This window comes from Schistocerca cancellata, chromosome 1 (genome assembly GCF_023864275.1).
Source record: "Schistocerca cancellata isolate TAMUIC-IGC-003103 chromosome 1, iqSchCanc2.1, whole genome shotgun sequence".
NCBI classification, from domain to species: Eukaryota; Metazoa; Arthropoda; class Insecta; order Orthoptera; family Acrididae; genus Schistocerca; species Schistocerca cancellata.
The window spans coordinates 456636286-456660100 of record NC_064626.1 but is presented as its reverse complement, the minus strand read 5'-3'; the positions used below and the strand labels follow the sequence as shown (position 1 = coordinate 456660100).

Below are 23815 nucleotides of genomic sequence, written 5' to 3'. Positions count from 1 at the left end.
CATCAGTTCCCGCACAAAGTCCCAATATTTACATAGTCCAATCTAGCCACTGTCGCAAATGATGATGATGATGAAATGATGAGGACAACACAAACTCCCAGCACTGGACAGAGAAAATCCCCAACCCAGATGGGACTCGAACCCGTGACCCCGTGATCCAGAGGCAGCAATGCTAGCCACTAGATCACGAGCTTCGGACAAGTCGTATGATGAAAGATATCTAGTGAATCGGTGACCAACTTGGATTCCCTAAGATGTTGGATAGATAGATGCATGTAAATGGACACCTTATGGAGCACCTACATTAGCAATGGCTCGAAAGAGCACGTCGTATATAAAAGCAAACAGACTGCATTAGATGCTCTGCTGTAGAACAAAAACAGAATGTGTTGTCGTTTGTTTGGTGATTCTTTTCTTCGTGTTTGTGACAGGAGATATGTCAAACAGAAAAACTGAATTTGAAGTTTCCATGGAATATTTCAGTGTTTAAATAGAGGACCTGTATTACACCAAGCAAGATGGCTCCTTCCACATGTAACCTAAAGACAGGTTTACAAAAGCAGCTTAAAATTCTATTTCCCGTGTATCACTGTGAAATACCGTTTACAGCTCTACAGCACCTCCCATTACTCTTGGAACTGGAAGGGGCCGGACAGAGGGGATATGGAATATTATTTAACGCCTCATATATGGAGCAAGAAGTTACCGATCACCTCATTTTATATTCTTTCTGTTTTATTTTGCTTCTAATCTTAGCCTTTTCTCTAAAAATTCCTTACTGTCAAGGCATCAGGGAGCAGTCAAATGAAAACCTAACTCTCACCACAACGGGAGCATAGGGTGCTTCCATTCAAAAGCAATCACCTCAAACACTAAGACGTTTATGCCAGTGGGAGATGAGACATCAATTTCTGTTTCGTAGAACGCGACCAGTGACAGGAGGATGCACAACCGTACACACTCTTGCAGTTCTTCGTCTGCCTGAAACTTATTTCCATTCACGTCTTTCTTCGGGTCTCCAAAGCTGTGAAATTCACACGGTGAAGGCTCTGGGCTGTACAGAGCACGTTACAGTGTTTCCCAACCAACATCGGCCCGGCCAAAGAAATACAAAACTGTTCGCACAAGTTCCGGCAAGGTCATGATGACCTCCTCCTTCAATGGCTCGTCGAGTTCCTCGAGCGTGGAATCAATAATCAATGCGCAGCGCTATGAAGACACTTTGCAGAAACGATGACGTGCCATGAAGTCAAAACGCACAGAAACGCTGTCTGACAGAATCATCATCTTGCTCCACATTGCCAATCGGGCGAAGGCTACGCTTCAGTGATTTGATTGGGATACAATGCAACATTGAAACTTCCTGGCAGATTAAAACTGTATGCCGGGCCGAGACTCGAACTCGGGTCCTTTGCCTTTCGCGGGCAAGTGCTCTAGCATCTAAGCTACCCAAGCACGACTAACGCCCCGTCCTCACAGCCTTACTTCTGCCAGTATCTCGTCTCGTACCTTACAAACTTTAGAGAAGCTCTCCTGAGTTGTGGTAGAGCACTTGCCCGCGAAAGGTAAAGTTCCTGAGTTCGAGTCTCGGTCCGGCACACAGTTTTAATCTGCCGGGAAGTTTCATATCAGCGCACACTCCGCTGCAGAGTGAAAAATCTCATAATGCAATATTCTCCACATTGGTCGGATCTTTCACCGTGTGATTTCGAAAACTTTGCCGATCTGATGAAAGGCATGCGTCGACGTCGGTTTTGGTAGGATGAGGAAGTGCAAAAATGGATGCGGTTGAGGATCGGACAGCGGCCGACTGCGTTTTACGAAACAGGAATTGATGGTCTCGTCTCCCTCTGGGATAACTGTCTAAATGCATGTGGTGATTACTTTTCAATGGGACCATTTCATGGTCTCGTTGTGGCAGGTGTTTGGTTTTCGTTTGACTGCCTCTTATACTGACCCGCACACGGTGAACTGCTGCAAATGCTGTCCACTATTCATCAGCGAGTACGGTCGTGGAAACTTCCACCGCGGCGACCGTTCGGGTGTATCAGATCAATTAAGCGAAAGCAGCGGCGGTTGCCGGGCGAGAGTAGGGTAGGGTATTCAGAGGATCTGGGACAAGGCTGCTGCCGGGGCGCATGAAAACAGACAGCGGCGTGCCGTGTTGCGTCACTGCTGAGCGCGCCGCGGCGGTGCACTCACAGCGCGCAGCCGTGTCATCTGGGCTTATGTCACTTGCCAGCCAATTACCGGCGCAGAGTGCAGCAGCCTGCAGCGAGGGACCTTGACTCGCGACTACCTGCAGCCAGCGGCCACCGCCGCCAGCTGCCCACCACAGGCGTCACCACTACACTCCAGCTCGTCAGCTGAGGAATACCATGGTCCGTGACTGAACCATTATAAACTCCCGATAAACTATCGTTACATGGAAGTCAATGATCCTCGACCATTGAACTGCTCTGTCTGTCTGTCTGTCTGTCCCTCTCTCTGATTCCATATTCCTGTGATAAACCTTTTGCATTTCTTTTATGTTTTCGTCTTCTTTAAAGGCAAAGGGACAAGATGAAGCGGTAGCCCAGCGTAGAGCCTATGCCTACCGCCATACATTTTTTATTTAAGTTGTTAAAAAACAGAGGAGTTTTTCTTGTACCAAGGGTAGGAAGGAAGGCTTCGCGCTCAGCTAGTGAACGAGTGAGAAGTACGCCATTTTTTAGCGAGTAATTGTAGGCTGCCATTTTGGGGTCGCTATGAATAAGTGAGGAGTGTGTATTTCATATTTGCTCCGTCTATAAAAATACAGTATTGTTTTATTAACAGAAAGGTCGTGTGAGTTGTTATTTCAAATAGTACGATAATTACAAAAACTGAAGCCTACCTGTGTACTTTGGAAAATTACGTACATCCGATAAGCTCAACGGGAATGCGGTCAAGGCTTCGAAGGTGAACACGGTGACCAAACGTGGCATTACAAAGAAGGGTAAGCACAAATCTACAGCGGAGAAAGAAACTACTTACCCCCTGCAAAATAATATGAACTAAGACAAACTTATTTCCAGGCATAGCTCAGCTTTTGTGCTTGTCATTCATGCCGAAAAAGTAATCTCCTTATTTCAATACATTTTAAAAAGCCACGCATTTCAACATTTTAGACGCGAACGGTAAGCTGGGAAGAACTATTCGTAGCAAGCCTCTGTGAAAGTTCTACCCTCTCTTACATTATCTTCACGATATTTTTGCGATGTATACGTAGAAAGAAGCAGTTTGACTGACTCTTTTAGGAACGTAAGCTCTTGGAATTTTAACAGTAAACCATACCATGACACATAACGCCTCTCTTGTAGCGTCTGCTTCTGGATGTAATGATAATTTCTGTTAATTATCGAGTTTATTAAAACTGTGATGAAGCGCTCTGCTCTCCTTCCGATGTTCTCTGTTTCCACTATCAGATATATCTGGTAAAGATAACAGACTGACGAGCAATATTGTGCCGAACGCGGGCTTTGTTAGCCGCCTCCTTGGTCGGTGAACTGCAATTTATCTCTCTCTCTCTCTCTCTCTCTCTCCCTCCCACACACACACAAACACACACACACACACACACACACACACACACACACACACTTGTGTGAAGAATATCAGTTTCAAAAAGTACCGAAATAAAATAACGGTATACAAGGCTGCGGTTGGATCTACACCTTCCGCCAGGTGGTACATGCGAAGTTATCCGACGACGTCGTAAGGAATTCTATGCAGATTGTTAATGTAACCCTACTTAGTTGATGCAAACTGACAATATGATGTCGTAAAGCTTGGCACATTCCTATTCAAGTAAGAGTGATTTCAAGTAGGCCTATTAATGTTCCAAAAAATTCTAGAGAGTTTGATGCACTGCACCAAAGTTCTAGCGCATTGGGAAAGGGACGGAAGGATTACCAGTTGGGACTATTTTGGAGGAAATTTTTAATTTTGACACTTGCCTGATAATTAAGGTGCACCTGTCAAAGACGTTTTTGGACCCGGTTCACTAGAATTATTCTTTTTTCTGAGACTCTTGCATCTGTTGAAAATTAAAGCAGAGTGTGTTGAAAGGAGAGGGATGGGGGAGGCGAGATCATGAAAATATATTGACTTTAATATGCTTCACTCTCGGTAGCGGATGAGAAATTTAACAACAAAAATCTCCCTGTAGTTTTTACAGGAGCGATCAGTTACGTAGCGTACTGAAGTGAAACTTTACTTGTTACTGACAATTGTATTCTTGGCAATAACAATACGTGAATATTTGGTTCCGAGGAACTTCTATAGATGTTTCGTTCTGATGTAGAGCAGGTGGCGGAATAAGAACTCTCTTGTAACAGCTATTTCCAATGAGGAATTCACTTGTCCCAAGCAGTCTACCTAATAAGATAGCAATGTTTAGCAATGCTTTATGGTCCTTTCAATTTAGCGGTGAAATTTGTATACAAAAGTAAATAAGAAGAAAAAGAAATACATTTGCAGTTACAGTCCTTGCGATACAACCTTGGAAAATTAGGTCTCATACAACTGTTGAAATCGTGGAGTCCGCGATTGACGATTCTGTTCCTTTCAGTTTGGACATACAATGACTTACATACTAAATAAATAATAGTATGATCATGTAAAATTCAGATTATGTCGGGCAATCATCGAAACTACATTATACACTTAACAATTACGTATTTTAGGACGCGATAGTACTTACGCATGCAATAATATTGAAACAGGTTAAAATTCACCGGTCCTGGCGAACATTCAGTTAAGGTGGCTTTTTTGTGTATGTGTAAGGCAAATGTTGGAAGCGCAAATCCGCTCTCATATGCCAATGATAGACTTTCCCCCAATTCCAGACAACACACTGACGAATGGAAGGGAAAGAAGACACTTTTCAATAATCCGGTCCATCAGCTCAGACCGCGAAGAAAACTCAAGCTGGATGTAGCATGAATGTGATAGCCAAAATTACGTCTGCGACTTGGCTAGTGCTTCTGAAGTTGTCTGATGCTTGGTAAAATTCGATAGCCTATGGAAGGTAGTCCTCGCTTAAAATGTGTCCACGTATGTCTGTAGATGTCAGTTGCTGATGATGGCAGTATTACCGTTGTCGTCGACCTATGTTATGAAAAGGGCACACAACATTTTCGTAATTGTTTAGATAGCAGGTCATCGCTGAACGCCTGCTGGTAGTTACAACATTTGTGGCAAAAATTAAGAGGTAACGTCCTTCCATACGTAAGAAACGTTTTCAGAAAGTTAATCCAGCAAAATTAAAATACAAAACTATCGAAGGTAGCGGTCGAAACAGAATTTTTGCACGAAAAATATTTGACGGAAGCAGTATGTGTAGCGAACACGAACAGGCATCAGGCCTTCCACAGAAAGACTGTGGATTGAGTAACGCACATTGCCTGTGACATAACTTCGTTCATAGGGAAAAAAAAATTAGATCGAAGCTGAACAAACTGTACATAACTGCAGACCCGTGTCCTTTCAGAATATTCTGCAGCAATGACAAAAACATTTGTCTGTTTTTTGCTAGCTGAAACACCAGTGTGGGTGTGGCACATAAAAATAAAACGAATGAAATGTCACAGGGTGTAATCGGCGAAAACACATGAAGTACTAAAGGCGAGAAAAAGTGTTTCATAACTTGCAGGGTGCTGTTCATTAACTCGTATCAGCCGCTTCGGCTGTAAGTGTAGAAGGCGGAGGAGGAAAGCTACATCGGGATCCAAATTTAGGAGACAACTGTACAGCTACTACGCTAGTGACAGACTTTTAACCACGGAAAACTTAACAGCTCTTAATAACAATACCTTAATACTATATAGTTGTAACTCAAGTCTGCAGCATTGAGCCTATTTCGAAACACAAAAGTGCATTACTTGAACGGTATAACAAAGGCAGTTATTTAATATTTAATTTACATACACTCATATGAAAAAATTACGAGGAAGTAAAGCCCAAGGTAGAAATCAAGTTCATCTGCATTTTAGAGCTTATACCAGAAGCTCCCTTTCTTTCCGTCTTTTTCTCTCTCTTTCTCTCTCTCTCTCTCTCTCTCTCTCTCTCTCTCTTACACACACACACACAAACACACACACAAACTGCGCGCCCCAAAGGCATCTAATTTCCGACGAATTGTGTACACTTCTTCTGGATACAGACAATTGACAATCAGTATCGTAAAAAGAAGAAAATAAAATAATAAGAAAAATACTGCGGGATTCCTACTTGTAGAAAGGTACTTCCTGAGCGATTTACAAAATTTGAGAGGTTTATTTTATAGGTGTGTGGTGTTAATGGGCAGCAGGTTCGGTATCCTAGTAACAAATTAAACTACCTATTCGTGCCAGAGGAGAAGGCTGCACGCGAGGAGGCGCAAACATCACGGTTAGGCCTTTTAAACGCCAAAATTTGCGGTTCTTATTATTTCGCGCTTTTAATAGAATCTGGACAAACAAACTTTACGAAGTGTTTATTTCCTACAAGTGAATCCAGTGGTAACACATGTTGACGTGAAATAAAACAGTGCGTCAAGTTCGCTGGCTGTTCGAGGGTGGAGTGTTTCCGTCCGTGCAGCACATTGTTACCTCGGAAAAATTCTCGGGGAGCGCAGGCAACTAGCTGGTGCTGACGCGTGGTCTGTCCAGTATTTGGTCAGCGGCGGTGAACGACGCCGCTGCCACTGTCGCCGGCGCACAAAAGCGGCTCGCACACACGGGCGCCGAGCCGCGACAGCAACACGACACACACAAACGCACCGCGCCCGCTCCTGAGGCACACTGGCGTGTCGGACCCGTCTCGCCGCTAGCCAGACCGCAGCGCCACGCGCGGCACCCGCCGGCACTATCTGAGCAGAGCCGATCTGCTACCTGTCAGGGCGCACGTGTCCGCGAGGCGGAGATGAGCAGAGCGGTAGGGGTGGGGGATGGGAGGGGGGAAGGGAGGGTTGCGAATCCCGGCCTGCAGGGGCAGATTACAGCTGTCATCCCGCACAGCAGCCGAGCCGAGAGGGATTTCTGGCTTTTGCAGCCAGGTAGACGGCGTTCGCGCTCGATTCGCAACTGGTAGGACGATGAGTCACAGGGGCTCTCGGAGCAGGGACTGCAGTGTCGATGGGATAGCGAATGGAAACACTCGCTGTAAATTTAGCTCAGTCCAGATTGTCACACACAAATAGACGGACGTAAGCGAACTACAGGGAGTTAGGCTGTTAAAAGTAACATAACTGAGTTTTCTTTTCATTTCTCCGTAACGTAACACGTACAAAATTGTATGACTGTATCAATATTTGGTATTAAATAAGTAAACATAGTACTTAAACACGTAGTTAGTAAGTAAGTAAGTAAGTAAAATTAGCGACTTCAAGTCTGTTAGCGCAAGGTAAATCAAATACTTTTTGGAGATTTTACATTATGTTTGTGACTTATTGTGATGAATCCTCATGTTGAGGTGAATTTAATAATGTTCTAGAAGCGTTATCGTGCAAACGTTCTTGTTGGCTGAATTTCTGTCTACTACCCTGCATCCCCTCATCATGATTATTATTAATATCTTAACTTCTCACAACAGAGGTTACATACACTCCTGGAAATGGAAAAAAGAACACATTGACACCGGTGTGTCAGACCCACCATACTTGCTCCGGACACTGCGAGAGGGCTGTACAAGCAATGATCACACGCACGGCACAGCGGACACACCAGGAACCGCGGTGTTGGCCGTCGAATGGCGCTAGCTGCGCAGCATTTGTGCACCGCCGCCGTCAGTGTCAGCCAGTTTGCCGTGGCATACGGAGCTCCATCGCAGTCTTTAACACTGGTAGCATGCCGTGACACTCTGGGGCACTCTGGGATGCTCTCAGTGTGAGGCACCTCTGGGCGCTCCGCAGTGAAGTTCCGCTTGTGCAGTTGACGGACTTTGAGCGAGGGCGTATAGTGGGCATGCGGGAGGCCGGGTGGACGTACCGCCGAATTGCTCAACACGTGGGGCGTGAGGTCTCCACAGTACATCGATGTTGTCGCCAGTGGTCGGCGGAAGGTGCACGTGCCCGTCGACGTGGGACCGGACCGCAGTGACGCACGGATGCACGCCAAGACCGCAGGATCCTACGCAGTGCCGTAGGGGACCGCACCGCCACTTCCCAGCAAATTAGGGACACTGTTGCTCCTGGGGTATCGGCGAGGACCATTCGCAACCGTCTCCATGAAGCTGGGCTACGGTCCCGCACACCGTTAGGCCGTCTTCCGCTCACGCCCCAACATCGTGCAGCCCGCCTCCAGTGGTGTCGCGACAGGCGTGAATGGAGGGACGAATGGAGACGTGTCGTCTTCAGCGATGAGAGTCGCTTCTGCCTTGGTGCCAATGATGGTCGTATGCGTGTTTGGCGCCGTGCAGGTGAGCGCCACAATCAGGACTGCATACGACCGAGGCACACAGGGCCAACACCCGGCATCATGGTGTGGGGAGCGATCTCCTACACTGGCCGTACACCACTGGTGATCGTCGAGGGGACACTGAATAGTGCACGGTACATCCAAACCGTCATCGAACCCATCGTTCTACCATTCCTAGACCGGCAAGGGAACTTGCTGTTCCAACAGGACAATGCACGTCCGCATGTATCCCGTGCCACCCAACGTGCTCTAGAAGGTGTAAGTCAACTACCCTGGCCAGCAAGATCTCCGGATCTGTCCCCCATTGAGCATGTTTGGGACTGGATGAAGCGTCGTCTCACGCGGTCTGCACGTCCAGCACGAACGCTGGTCCAACTGAGGCGCCAGGTGGAAATGGCATGGCAAGCCGTTCCACAGGACTACATCCAGCATCTCTACGATCGTCTCCATGGGAGAATAGCAGCCTGCATTGCTGCGAAAGGTGGATATACACTGTACTAGTGCCGACATTGTGCATGCTCTGTTGCCTGTGTCTATGTGCCTGTGGTTCTGTCAGTGTGATCATGTGATGTATCTGACCCCAGGAATGTGTCAATAAAGTTTCCCCTTCCTGGGACAATGAATTCACGGTGTTCTTATTTCAATTTCCAGGAGTGTATTTGGATATGACCACGTCTACTCCAGATTACTTATTATTTTCTGTTTTGCCACGGGTAGGTCTGGTAACTTGAATGATTTTTATAATACTTCACGCTAGATTGGGCGATTACGAAAGATTTTAGGCTCTGTCCTGTATTTCACTGTCTTGAATACGTGCTGGGATAGAAGGGATAGCGTATTGCAGGTTATCCAACATTGATGGCAGGAGGCCAATGATGGAGGGTATGGTATCAGTTGTAACATTTACATTCAACTGGCCTCGATTTTCAGATCCTTACACTTCAGTTTTGTCTGAGTCGCCTTTCATTATCGCCGTACTGTACTAAGGATAGGTTATCTGGCTGTATTGCAACTGCCGGCCGCTGTGGCCGAGCGGTTCTAGGCGCTCCAGTTCAGAACCGCGTTGCTGCTGCGGTCGCAGGTACGTATCCTGCCTCGGGCATGGATATGTGTGATGTCCTTAGGTTAGTTAGGTTTAAGTAGTTCTAAGTCTCGGGGACTGATGACCTCAGATGTTAAGTTCCATAGTGCGTAGATCCACTTGAACCATTTGTCGTGCTACGTCGGGATTCGTTCATTATAAATAACTTTTCTGGTAACAGTCACTGTTTTATTTATATTTCGCACGACGGGTTTAGAAAATGGGAATCATTTGCCGAAATGCGTCGTGTAAAATATAAATAAAAGGAAATAGTCACTGGTAAATAAAAGGTAATTATAAAGAAACCCATTGTCTCCACAGTCGCGGGATTTCAAGACCATTTCTACGAGCAATGGATCACATCAGGTTACGACAGGCTTGTTAACTGCAACACTTTGGTCAGTATGTATCTATGCATTGTTATTGTTATTAGAAAAGAGCCGAGATTCAAACACGTCTAAAAATATCATGGCTCTTGAAAATGTGTTCTCAGTCGCAGGTACGATAGGGTCTCAAGACCTAACATAGTTTGGCTAAAGAAACAAACAAATAAAGTGAAATAAATATTGTAGTTACCCAACACGAATATGCGTATCTCTCCGCTTCTCTGTAAAGATAATCTGCTGCCAACCATTGATGGAGTCACTTTCCGAATGGTGCTATGGACAAAGGTTTTACAGTGCGCGCGACTGGTGGTTGGTGATGACAGCCAGTTACCACCCAGGGAAAAACATGCCTCATATCGACTACGTGTATATATGCCAGTTGCATCTGAGGATGGGACTTGTAGCCCCGATATCGATCATGAAGCAATGAAAAGATATTTAAAATCATTTCTGCGGTCAGCGGCAGGTTTATTCCTCATCACAACTTACCGTACAACTAAGCTTCCGCGTCTCATTAACGATGGAAAATTTTAAAATAGATATATACATCGACTGTTTCAGTTAAGTAACCTTAAGCAGTCTCGATGCGACCACATCATCGGCTATTACTCTATTCTCTTACACTGGAAACAAGCGTTCTTCCAACGTATCGACGTTGAAAAGCGCGCGTGCACCACAGAATGCATCACAGTACATATGACCGCTGCACAGACTACTGTATAGAAAAGACAGGAATAAACATTTCTGGCGCAGAGAAACAAGTAAAAGAGTTGAAAGCAAGTAAGTCACCAGGTGCTGATGGAATCCCAATTTCGTTTTACCAAGAGTACTCTACAGCGTTGGCGCCTCACATTTATCGTGAATCTCTCGCCCACCACATAGCCCTATGGGACTCGTAAGCGGCATGGGTGATTCCGGTATATAAGAAGACTAAAAGAACAGACATGAGAAATTATAGACCAAAATCCTTAGCCGGCCGGTATGGCCGTGCGGTTCTAGGCGCTTCAGTTTGGAACCGCGAGACCGCTGCGGTCGCAGGTTCGAATCCTGCCTCGGGCTTGGATGTGTGTGATGTCCTTAGGTTAGTTAGGTTTAAGTACTTCTAAGTTCTAGGGGACTGATGACCTTAGATGTTAAGTCTCATAGTGCTCAGAGCCATTTTGAACCAAAATCCTTAACATTCGTTTGCTGCACAATCCTTGAACATATTCTCAGTTCGAATATAATAAATTTCCTCGAGAGGAAAAACCTTCTGTCAACGAAACAGCACGGTCTTCAAAAAATCTCTCGTGAGAAACTCAGCTTGCCTTTCTCTCACATGATATTTTGCGAACTGCGGATGAAGGGCAACAGGCAGATTCCATAGTTCTAGATTTCCGGAAAGCATATGACACCATGCTCCACGGCAGACTGCTAATGAAGGTACGGACGTATGGAATAAATTCTCAGATATGACAGTAGTTCAAAGATTTCTTACACTACAGAACCCAGTAAGTTGTCTTCGACGGCGAGTGTTCACAAGAGACAAAGGTATCGTCAGGAATGCCCCAGAAAGTGTGAGGCACTGATATTACTTTCTATACATAAATGATCTGGCGGACAGTGTGAGCAGCAGTCTGCGGTTGTTTGCTGATGATGCTGTGGTGTAGTGGAAGTTATCAAAGTTGAGTGAGTGTAGGAGGATGGGAGATGACTCAAAGTTTCTAGTTGGAATGATGAATGGCAGCTAGTTCTAAATGTAGGAAATTGCAAGTTAATGCAGTAGGAAATACAAACCCATAATGTTGGAATACAGCATTAGTAGTGTGTTGTTTTGATGCAGTCATGTCGTTTGAATATCAGGGCGTAACATGGCAAAGCGATATCGAATGGAACGAGCATGTAATGATTGTAGTGGGGAGGGCGAATGGTCGACTTCAGTTTATTGGGGAACTTCAGGAAAGTGTGGTTCATCTGTAAAGGAGACCGCATATAGTGCGGCCCATTGTTGAATACTGTTCGAGTGTTTGGGATCCACATCAGGTCGGGTTAAATGAAGACATCGAAGCAATTCAGAGGCGGACTGCTAGATTTCTTACCGTTAGATTCGAATAACTCGTAAGCATTACGAAGATGCTTCGGGAACTCAAATAGGAATTCATGGAGGGAAGGCAAGGTTCATTTCGAGAACTATTGAGAAAATTTAGAGAAGCGGCATTTTAGGTTGACTGCGGAACGAGTCTACTGCCGCCAACGTACATTTCGCGTAGCAACCATGTAGATAAGATTAGAGAGATTAGGAGTCATACGGAGGCATGCAGCAGTCATTTATCCCTCGCTCTGTTTGCGAGTAGAACGGCAAAGGAAACTAGTAGTAAAGGCATCCTCCGCCATGCACCATACAGTGGCTTGCAGAGTACGTATGTAGATGTCGAAGTAGATCAGAGCCGTCTCCACCTGTAATGGCTCGCTGTGTGGTCGATAGGCCGTTCACCTTTTCCAGGAGGCACAACTGAAGTGCCGTACCTTGTATTTTGCTTTCGAGCTCCCGGGCCGTTATGGAACTGAAGTTACGTGTGCATATACGCACTGGGTTTAGCGGTGCCTTGTCAAAGCAAACGTGTCGAATATTAAGAGCTGCTTAGGTCGGCAGAATCGGACAGACAGCCAGAGATACTATACAGAACTTCACTAACCTTACAAAATTTTCAGCAACGATTTCCTCGCAAAAACCACCGGCCTGCCGCCGCGTCTAACGCTGTCCGCTGTAGGACTGTACCTGCAAAAGAAAAGAAAAATGTACAAACATATATTTTTGTCATCGCCATAAGACAGTTTCAGTATCTAATTGCGCTCATAATAATAAGGCCGTAGGAGGTGGAGCTGTTGGATGGTACGAGAGAATTTAAATTTCCACTCAACCACCGAGAGTTATATTTAACGCGCTTTTCTTGATTCGCTTCACAAATAGGGCCTTTGAATTTAATTTTTGGTAGTTAATGAATATTTTAAAAGCATGTGTGGACTGCGAAAACAAGAAATGAAGAAATTCCACGGAGAAGGAAGGCTCAAAAACTATTCGATTAACAAACACATCTTGTATATCCTCGGAAACAATAGTTCAACAGAGACAAACGTAATTTCATGGTACGTAGTGACGTTTAGTGGGGCCACTCCAGTTGTTTTATATTGTACTAATGAACCAAAACATTATGAACGCTGCTCATCGGGAGATTGAACGATGCAGGATGGCACTGCGAGCACGTGTTACGTTAAGGAAACTAGATAAGCGAACCTGAGACGATACGTGCCGCAAATGGGGAAGTCCACTGACACACCACTATGACAAAGGGAAGATTGTTACAGACCAGCACCTGGGAAGAAGCTTCGCGGAAACTGCGAAACTGGTCAGCTGTTCGTGTGCTGCTGTAGTGAGCATCTATGGAAAGTGGGAAAGCGCGAGCAGATGACAATGTGCAGGACTTTGATGCTTCGTCGTAGACTTGGAAGCAAGAGGCCTGCCTGCTCTATAAAGCAGGACAGGTGGTGATTTGTGGCAGATCTGACGACAGAGTTCAATGCTGAAGCCGGCGAAAGTGTTCAGAGCAGGTTGTTAAACGACGACATCTACGTGTCCCCATGTCGATCCAACCACAGGATCACCGAGACAGGAACGTGGATCAACCGAAACGTGTAGCCTGGTCTGATGACTTACGTTTCATGTTACACCAGGTTGATGGTTGGGACAGGACACGCAGTTTCAGCATCAAGGGGAACAGCTGTTCGAAATATGAACCGCGCTATGGACGCAGTCACTATTATACTGTGGAGCACCATCATCGCTGTAGACTACATTGATATTATTGAGGACCCTCATGCTTGATGTGGTCTTTGACACTGATGACATTTTCTTGCAGGATAACTGTCGGTGTCACAAGGAGAGAATCGTGCTATAGTGGTTTGAAGAGTTTGATAATGAACTCACACTGCTGCCTTGGCCATCGCATTCAGTTGATCAGAACCCTACGGAACACCAGTGTCACGTTATCACGCTCCATCTCTGTAGCCATAAACGGGGGGGGGGGGCGAGGGGCGGGGGCGTAATTTACAGGAACTGCCTAACTTGTATGTAGATGTCTGGTGGTATGTACTTCATAAAGCTACCAAGGACTTGTCCAAGCCATGCCGCCCAGAATCAAATGTTCAAATGTGTGTGAAATCTTATGGGACTTAACTGCTAAGGTCATCAGTCCCTAAGCTTACACACTACTTAACCTAAATTATCCTAAGGACAAACACACACACCCATTCCCGATGGAGGACTCGAACCTCCGCCAGGACCAGCCGCACAGTCCATGGCTGCAGCGCCTCAGACTGCTCGGCTAATCCCGCGCGGCGCCCAGATTCGCTGCTGTATTGACGTACAAAGGTGCACCAACACTCAGTTCAGCAGATGGTCATAATGTTGTGGCTTACCACAGTAATTTGCTGATATTGCTTTTGTGTAAGGGGTAAGGGAAAAAGTCCTCGCTGAACGACTGTAGAGATGTTCATTATTAGTTGTAAGGAATTTCCATTTAGTGCGCTGAATAGCAGCTTGCTTTAAACATGGATAAATATAAAGTAATTGGGATGTTGGAAAAGACGTTCCTGTCATTAACAAATACAATTTCGATTAATTATCTGGTTCTAACGGTGCGAATCGACATGAAATAGAACCAGCAGGTAATACCACTTGTAGGAAAGGCGAATGGGTGACTTTGCTTTGTTGGAGGAACTCTGTACAGTCAAGAGCGCTTGTACGACCCTGTCTTCAGTAGTGGTCGTCCACCAGGTTGACGCATTCAGACTTGTCACCACTCGATGTTGCGCGTAGTAGAGTGTTGCTTAAACGTGGAGTGAACTTAAGCGAGGATCCTTGGACGGAAGAAGTCTTTTTTTGCAAAACACTTGCGAGAAAGTTTAGAGGATTAGTATTTACGACTTACGGCAGAAATATTATGCCACTTCTGAAGCACTTCTCCCGTATTAAGATAAGAGTGATTAAGGTCCGTAAAGACGCGCGCGCGGACGGACACACATACGCAGAATGGCACTGTGTTTAGCACAATGGATTCGCATTCGAGAGCACGAAAGTTCAATTCCACGTTCGGAAATCCAAATTTAGGTTTCCCGTGATTTCCCTAAATAGCTTTCCTCTGAAAGAGCGAGGCCGATTTCCTTCTCCATCCTTAAACAGTTCCGTGCTTGTGCTTCATCTCTAATGACGTCGATGTCGACTGGACGTTAAACAGTGACTCACCCTTCTATCCTAGGACGCACAAAGGCCATCATTTTTCCATCATTTCATCTGTCAGTCGAAGGTGAGAAAGAATGTCCAACAAAGGTACCCTCCAGCATGTACTGTGCAGTAGCTTGCGGAGCGTGTATGTAGTTCTAGGAGGTGGACTGAAGTTTAATGTTCTGTCATACGAGACCGCCTTTTTATTGCATTACAGACAGAGATCGAAGGCAAATTGGGCAAGGCCAGGAAAGGAAATCAAACGTAGCCTATTCAAATGGAACGTCGTGGTGTTTGACTAAAGTGACACAGAAAAATTGATAACATAAATCTGCTTCGTGAGAAGGGATTTTGAAAACCGGTTCTGCCGAATATGACTCCACCTCTTAACCACATAGTTAGCCCCTCTTCTACGGCTAGTTGATGAGACACTATGGCTGCAGAATATCCTCAAACACGGCATAAAATCCATGTGGGATACCCACAGAAAAGCATGAATATTTGTTCCACAACATACTAAAATGTGTTCTAGAAGGGAAAATGGGAGTCATTGATCAAAGGAAGGACACCATCAAACCATTCATGTTGTAGGATGACGATACTTCATGGAACTGAAGAGACTGGAGAATATATGCACATTTTTGAATATTTAAACCAGATCTCGAATTTCTAAACCGCTCTGAAATCTTGTCAATATGTGAGAGCATCTTTGTGGATATTAGTGTAACGAATAGTTTGAAAGACTGAAATTGTAGCTGAACTTTTGCATTTTCTTCCGCAACTGTTGATTACATGTTTATTGAAACGAAACACTCCAGTTGTCAATTATGTTGTTTACTCACGCAGTCACTTTAGACTCAGTTACGACTCATTCTAAAGTGTGTTAAATTTTTCAACTAGAAAAATGCAGTCACATAAAAAAACGTGTTATGAAACGACATGTGTCGTTTTCATCTGTAGTAAAATTTGAGGCGAAAACTATTGTAAAGGTAAGACTAGTATGTAAATGTAACTGGAGGTATTGTGATCCGCACTTCTTTGGAGCGTTCAATTTAACGTTGCTCAGTATTCCAAAACACTGAACAGTTATCCGAGAGGAACAGGTTAGAATCCTCGCACAGACATGTTTATTTGGGTTTTCTCGGATTGTCTTAAAACAATGTGAAAAATGCCTAATCGTGTCCTTTCCTTCTCTAATAGCACCTAGGGCCACGTCTGTACTGATGTCGACGTCGACAAGACGTTGAGCGCTAATCGCTAGTCTTTCTTATACGATCTTATCTATGAAATCGAGGTTTAGAGGATGATGGTATGTTTTCTTCCTTATAAACACTGTATTTTTAGCAAATGTGACGAATGTGTAACCGAAAGTTGATTGAGACTACATTTCGCAGACTGTTCAAGGAGCAGGTGAAATGTTTCGTATCTGTAAACAACTCCAGTCTAATGTGCATGAGAACCGGCAGAAAAACATGGCGTGGACTCTATAAACAGCCGCACCACGGCTCCACGCATTAACGAAAATCTATTTCCGAGCTGACTGGAATGCTTGCTATTTCCTGGAGGCGGCGCGGCGTGTGGTTTATTTATGAAGACACCTCGACACAATCCACTTTTATTGTCTCTGTAAATAGAGGAGAGCGGGCGTATATCTGTGCTGAGAGATTCTACGCAACGTGCTCCCAGCAGCCTTGTTTACGACAGCTTAATTAAACCTTCCACGCGCGTTCTCGTACGTCACTCATACCCAAGAACTAGACAGGGAATATCGCCAGCGTAGCATACCACTAATGGCTGTGCCAAAGAGAAAAAGAGCCTTATATTCCAAGCCACTCAACCAGGAGGCATATCTGCGGAGACATCCTCGCTCTCAGCAAAATTCTGCTGATAGTGCCAATCTATATACAATTTTTTACATGTGTTATACTGCTAGTCGTAAACGTACGTTAGCGGGTTGATTCCTTCATCGTAGGTTTTCTAGCGTTTCCTGGCGTTCAACATCGCCGCTTGTCAGCTTCTCCTTGAATAGTCTGCGAAGATTTGATCTCAATAAACTATAAACTAAAACATGATATATTTATCATATTTCTTTAAAAAAATCATCGCATTGTGCATTGAGTGGGGCACTCCGTATCACTACTCGCTTTCCCTGTTCTGACACATTTGCTTGTGAATAGAGGGAAAATAATTGTCTGTGTGCCTCGATATAGAGCCTTATCTTCCTTATCTTATTTCTATGAACTCTTAGCGCGATATGCGAAAAAGAGAGTAGTGCTCTTACAGTCTCTACGTGGAATGCGTGTTCTCCAAATTTACCCAACAGGGTTTCCCAAGAATTACGTCGTTTGTCTTCCTACTGGCCTCATTTAAGTGATCCAAACATCTGTATCGAACTATCGTAAGAGCCGTTACGAACTGTTACAGTACTAGTTGAGCCTCTTAAATTTTTTCGATGTCTTAGTGAGATTATCTTGATAGAGATCCTAAACGCTGAAACAGTACTGAAGAATAAATTTAGGTTACGTTATTCACTGTAATTAAGGCTGCAGTTGATAACTGTTTTCATAAACTCTAGATTCTTCTTAACAACCATCTTCAGCGAGACGATTTTTTGTACTCGTAGTGGAGCTTAGAAGGGGTGTAGAGGATTAAGAGCTAAAACATTCAGTCACTGGTAGTGTACTTCGTCACAAAAAAGGCAAGTATCCGGATTAGAAAGCAGGACAGCAAAAAACCTTTTTGCCAGAACGTTCAGTTCTCTTGATTATACGGCGAACTAGTTTCCTCCTATCTGTTTCAGTTCACTGTTTGATAATAACATACGAAATTCATGTTAATAATTTCAAAATACAATTTATTCAATATCTCTTTCAGTTGAATTTTGAGTGGCGGCTCTTCAATCTGCACAGAAATGTTAGGCGGTAGGTAGGAATAATTTGAATCATCTTTGTCGGTTATTAATACAGGCGACGAATGGGTATTCTACGCATTTACTTTGTCATTACCTCTGTCGTCCACATTTGATGTTGAAAAGAACTGTAGTGTGACTATCAGCGTTTCGAAACGGTGACAGTAGGCTCTTTAAGACTACGTTTCCTCGTGTGTTTTTTCGTCTTTCTAAGAAGTTTCTACTGTGCCTGTTATTTCTGATATGGTTACGAAATTTATCTTGTTATTTCTGTTACTTGAGATTGTCCCCATTACTTTTTATCTTCGAGCGTCTAAAGACTGTGTTACAGACTTGTTGGAATGACTTCGTCATCGTTATAATCTCTTTGAAATACTAGTGACTACCAGGGTACTGACTCACCACTGAGCTGGTGAAGCTGAGTTCTACATTCCTGCTTGTGACTCACTTTTCCAGAGCGTCAGGCAGGAGTATTACTTCGGTGACGAGTTATCTACGTAACCGTGTTGCACTACAGTTAACTGCAACGTAATTTTTTTATACTTCGAAGCTTCTGTCGCTTTGGAATACACCTTTCATTTCAACATATTGCCCAGCATTACTGGCAACTGGATAGACTTATCGGGTCAAACCTGAATTTTTTTGTCCAAGGACTCTGTCGTCAAAGACTTTGTAGCCATAATCAGCAGTTCTCGAAACATGCAGCTCCCGTATGACTGCGCATTTGACACCAGGTTTACTGACGCAACGAAGGTGAAAACACAGCTCTTTAATAGCTAAGTTCGTGTAGCGTACGGTGTGCATGGTTGGTAGTTCTCTTTTTAATAGTCTCAGTAACTTCGTAATGTAATTCAGAACCAGATGTCCAACAGTGGGCACACAGTATTTCAGCTTATTTTATGAGGGGGCTAATAGCGCCGTTTGGATAATGCCGAACTTCTTGTTATTTCGGTAAATTATATGGGACTCTGACATCACACGTGTTCCTAACCTACCGCTAACGCCCAGTTGTATCAAATATGTCATTGTTGGGGCGTTGTTACCGTCGTAATGCTTCATTTTCAAAATGGGCAACATTCAACTATGTTGCGCCTTTGCGACATTTTACAAACATTTGAAGAGAGAAAAAGAAAAGATCCTGAGGCACACATCCGTTGCCCTCTAGCTGCGAGTCAACGAACACAACGTTCCAGAAACTTCTAAAGTACAACCTGCTTGCCACAGCATAGTTTCTAAACTTTGGTTGCCATTTACTGGAAGTCTAAGGTTTACAATTTAAAACAGCAAGCAGCCACTGGTATGATTAAAAATGTTATTTATATCAAACCACTACCGATTGCGAATTTTCTACAAATCCATCTCCATGTAGCCCTGTCGTGCTTTCCTGCTGTGAACCTGGGCCACGTTTTGTAAATGCTGAGCGTGTGTGTGGTTATAAAACATAAAATGGTATGTAAAATTAAAATCTTCTGGGTTGTTAGGCCACGTCATATTTCCTTCTAAAGAAGGCCTAATAACCCAGAAGATTTTAATTTTGGTGACAACGGGCACGAAAACCTGCAGCCTTACATAGAATGGTATGTGTTTAAGCAGTTTCCAGAGCATTTAACAGCACTCACATAGTGCACATGCCAAATGTGTTAACTTTAAAAAATACAACAGGAATAGGCGACGAAATTGTCGCACACAAATAGACACGTAAGTTTTCGCTCCATTTAATAACTTTGAAATTATTTCACGTATATTTCTGTGACAGTAAAAAAAAGGAAATAAGTCTCTCGCAAGTTAGCCGAATTCGAACGAAACGTTGTTTATCTTAGTGCGAGAATGCGGCAGGGAGGTCAGAATATACGTGACATACGTCTGAAGATGGATCTATAACATGTTGGAAACCGATAATGAACTGATCTGAGTCGACTCCACAAGTCTCCTGCAGAAATATTGAGCCATTCTGGATTTATAGCCGTCCGTAATTACAAAAGTGTTGCCGGAATGGGATTTCACTAGCCACGACCTTCATCACAATACGAAAGTGAAAGGTAAATTGTGTGGGTTGACATCAAAATCGTTAAAGGGTAGGATCACCGAAACTCGTGGGAGTACCTCTTTTTTTAGGCTAAGATCAGTGTGCAGTAATACAACACTGAAAGCAATGAAGTATATTGAGAAGCTGAGACAGGCAAGTACTACAGATGTTAAAATATCACAAGATTATTATAAAAGTACAGTGTAAAACAATGTTAGTATATTCCATCAGAATATCAGAGGATTAAGAAACAAAGTACATGAACTTCTTGTTTGTTTGGGAGGTACAGGAACTGAGAATGGAATAGACGTACTGTGCTTGGTTCAAATGGCTCTGAGCGCTATGAGACTTACCTTCTGAGGTCATCAGTCCCCTAGAATTTATAACTACTTAAACCTAACTAACCTAAGGACATCACACACATCCATTCCCGAGGCAGGATTCGAACCTGCGACCGTAGCGGTCGCGCGGTTCCAGACTGTAGCGCCTAGAACCGCTCGGCCACCCCGGCCGGCTACTGTGGTTGTCTGAACATCATACAGTCCATCTATGGAAAAGATAAATGTAAGTGGAGGCAAGCTTTAGTGTATGTGAGTAGTGACGATACGGAAAAAGGAAGAGATGCCATACATGTTAAAAGTTATCATAGTGTTAAAAAATTAGAAATTAAAGAAATTTGTGTAGTGGAACATATAGAAGCATGTGTAAGTAATGTTAATTTTATAATTGTAGCTATGTATAGGTCTCTACTGGAAAATTTTCAAGTTTTATTGAAAAACTAGAATTCCTGCTTATCTGTGGGGATTTCAACGTAGATTTTCTGAAAGAGCCTGATACGAAGAATCCTCTTGAAGTATTACTCACTTCCTTCAATTTAACATCAGTTATTTATTTTCCTACTCGAGTAGTGCAGGAAAGCAGCACACTGATAGAAAATATTTTCATAGACCACGGAAATTTTAATCAAACAAGCGTTTATCCTCTTAAGAGTACTCTTTCTGACCACGATGCAAAGCTAGTTACAGTATATGACATAGCTCCATGCAAAACATTCCCCCGAAATGGTGCGTTCCATTAATGATTTAACGACAGCGTATTTAAGGGAAAGCCTGCAGCAGTTAGACTGGGATGGGGGTGTGCTGGGAACCTGATACTAATTTAAAATACAACCTATTTCATGATACAGTTGTGATTATTTTTGAAAACTGTCTCCCTAAGACAACACTGCAATATAATTGTAGGAAACCATGGAAAATACCATGGCTTACTAAAAGGATAAAAATATCTTGGAAATGGAAAAGGGAAATGTATCTAATAGCAACGAAGGATAATGACCCACATACAGTCAAATATTATAAAAACTACTTAATGTATTAAGCAAAGTTATTAAAAAGTCCAGAAGTAAGTGTACTATGTCTTAGATCAGCAACTGTGATATTAAATTAAGACAATTTGTAATATTCTTGAAAGCTTTAACAGGGCAATCAAGAGCACATGTATTACCATCAAACTGAATGAAAAGATTATTAACAAGAAGTCGGAGGTTGAAAATATTTTTAATAGACATTTTCTAAAGGTTGTGGAGAAAATAGGAGCCATATGTGAATTAGAAAAGGCAAAGCTATATATGGAAGAATGCAATACCTATGCAATTTGATAAATTTAAGGTCCTACCCGCTTCTCCTTCTGAAGTTAGGAATATAACAAAGGCACTCAAAAGTAGAAGCTCACATGGGATTGGTGGCATCTTCAAATGGTTCAAATGGCTCTGAGCACTATGGGACTTAACTTCTGACGTCATCAGTCCCCTAGAACTTAGAACTACTTAAACCTACGTAACCTAAGGACATCACACACATTCATGCCAGAGGCAGGATTCGAACCTGCGACCGTAGCGGTCGCGCGGCTCCAGACTAGCTCCTAGAACCGCTCGGCCACTCTGGCCGGCTGGTGACATCTCCAAAGAGTACTAAAAGGTAGTTCCCAATAGATAAATAGAATTCTCAGCCACATATGTAATAGCTCACTGAAACAGGGCGTTTTTCCTGACAGATTGAAACATGCTGTTGTTAAACCATTATATAAAAAGGGGGATACGTCTGATGTCGACAACTACTGCCCAATGTCATTTCTGACAGCTGAACGTTCGGGGAGTTCATAATGCCTGCTCCGTTCACCACCAGTAGCTGACCGAAACCGTAACCACAATTAATAAAGGGTTCTTCCGGTCGAGACTGTTTACGTTCTGATCTTCTCTACTTTGGGCTAAATCTATCTTTGGCATATAAAGGGATGAATTTTGCTGCCACAAAAGTCTTCGTTCACTTAGCAAATAGTATCAAAGGTCTGACAGATATCCAACCAACATTTAAAAAAGGAATTAAAAGAATTTCTGAATGATGACTCCCTCCACTCAAGAGATGAATTTTTATATGTAAATCTGACGCTTACAGCTAAAAAAAGAAAAGAAAGGAAAAAACTTGAATTATGCGAAGTTAAGAAAGCCTTTGTTAAACTGACACTTTCCACATCATGACGAGGTGCAGCATTCATGATCCACGGAACAAGTATTAATCTAATCTACTCTATGTCATGTCTTTTACCCCCTTAGTGTAAAGGCTTCTTTCGACAATGTAGAATACAAATTTGAATTTTCTTCAATCTTTTCGCCTCACATGCATCTTGCAAGCAAATCATACATTAATTCCCCGACTTCGTTTAGTTGCCTGTTGTGGTCTTAACTCCAGAGACTGGTTTGATGCTGCTCTCCATGCAACTCTATCCTGTGCAAGCTTCTTAATCTCCAAGTAACTACTGCGACCTATATCCTTCTGACATTGCTTTGTGTATTCATCTCTTGACTCCCTCTACGATTTTTACCCTCCACGCTGCCGTTCAGTTCTAAATTCCCTTGATGCCTCAGAAAATGTCCTATCAACCGCTTCCTTCTTCAAGTCAAGTTGTGCCACAAATTTCTCTCCTTCTCAGTTCTATTCTGTACCTCCTCATTAGTTATGTGATCCACCCAGCTAATCTTCAGCATTCATCTGTAGCACCGCATTACGAAAGCTTCTATTCTCTTCTTGTGCAAACTATTTATCGTCCATGTTTGACTTCCATACAGGGCTACACTCCATACAATTACTTTCAGAAAAGCCTTCTTGACAGTTAAATCTACACTCGATGTAAGCAAATTTCTCTCTTCTTCGACCATCATCAGCTATTTTTCTCCCCAAATAGAAAAACTTATCTAATACTTAAAGTGTCTCATTTCCTAATCTAATTCCCACAGCATCAACTGATATAATTCGACTACATTCCATTATCCTCGTGTTGTTGTTGTTGTTGTTCCATTCTGTTTAACTGCTCTTAAAGGTCTTTTGCTGTCTCTGACAGAATTACAATGTCATCGGCAAATCTCAAAGTTTTTATTTCTTCTCCATGGATTTTAATTCCTACTCCAAGTTTTTCTTTTGTTTCTTTTAATGCTTGCTCAATATACAGATTGAATAGCATCGGGGATAGGCTATAAACCTGTCTCACCCACTCCCCAACCACTGCTTCTCTTACATGCCCCTCTACTCGTATAAATGCCATCTGGTTACTGTACAAATTGTAAATAGCCTTTCGCTCCCTGTATTTCACCCCTGCCACCATCAGAATTTGAAAGAGAGTATTCCAGTCAACATTGTCAAAAGCTTTCTCTAAGTCTACAAATACAACAAACGTAGCTTTGC

General features: G+C 43.4%; 1 protein-coding gene across 1 annotated transcript in view; it reads right to left on the bottom strand.

The window, feature by feature from the left end:
- Nucleotides 1-6790, bottom strand: part of LOC126182661 (midnolin homolog) — a 780673-nt gene extending 773883 nt beyond the window's left edge. Inside the window, exon 1 of the mRNA XM_049924873.1 lies at nucleotides 6612-6790. The gene's annotated coding sequence lies outside the window, so the exon portion shown is untranslated. The remainder of the gene's footprint in view (nucleotides 1-6611) is intronic.
- Between the last annotated feature and the right edge of the window lie 17025 nt (nucleotides 6791-23815).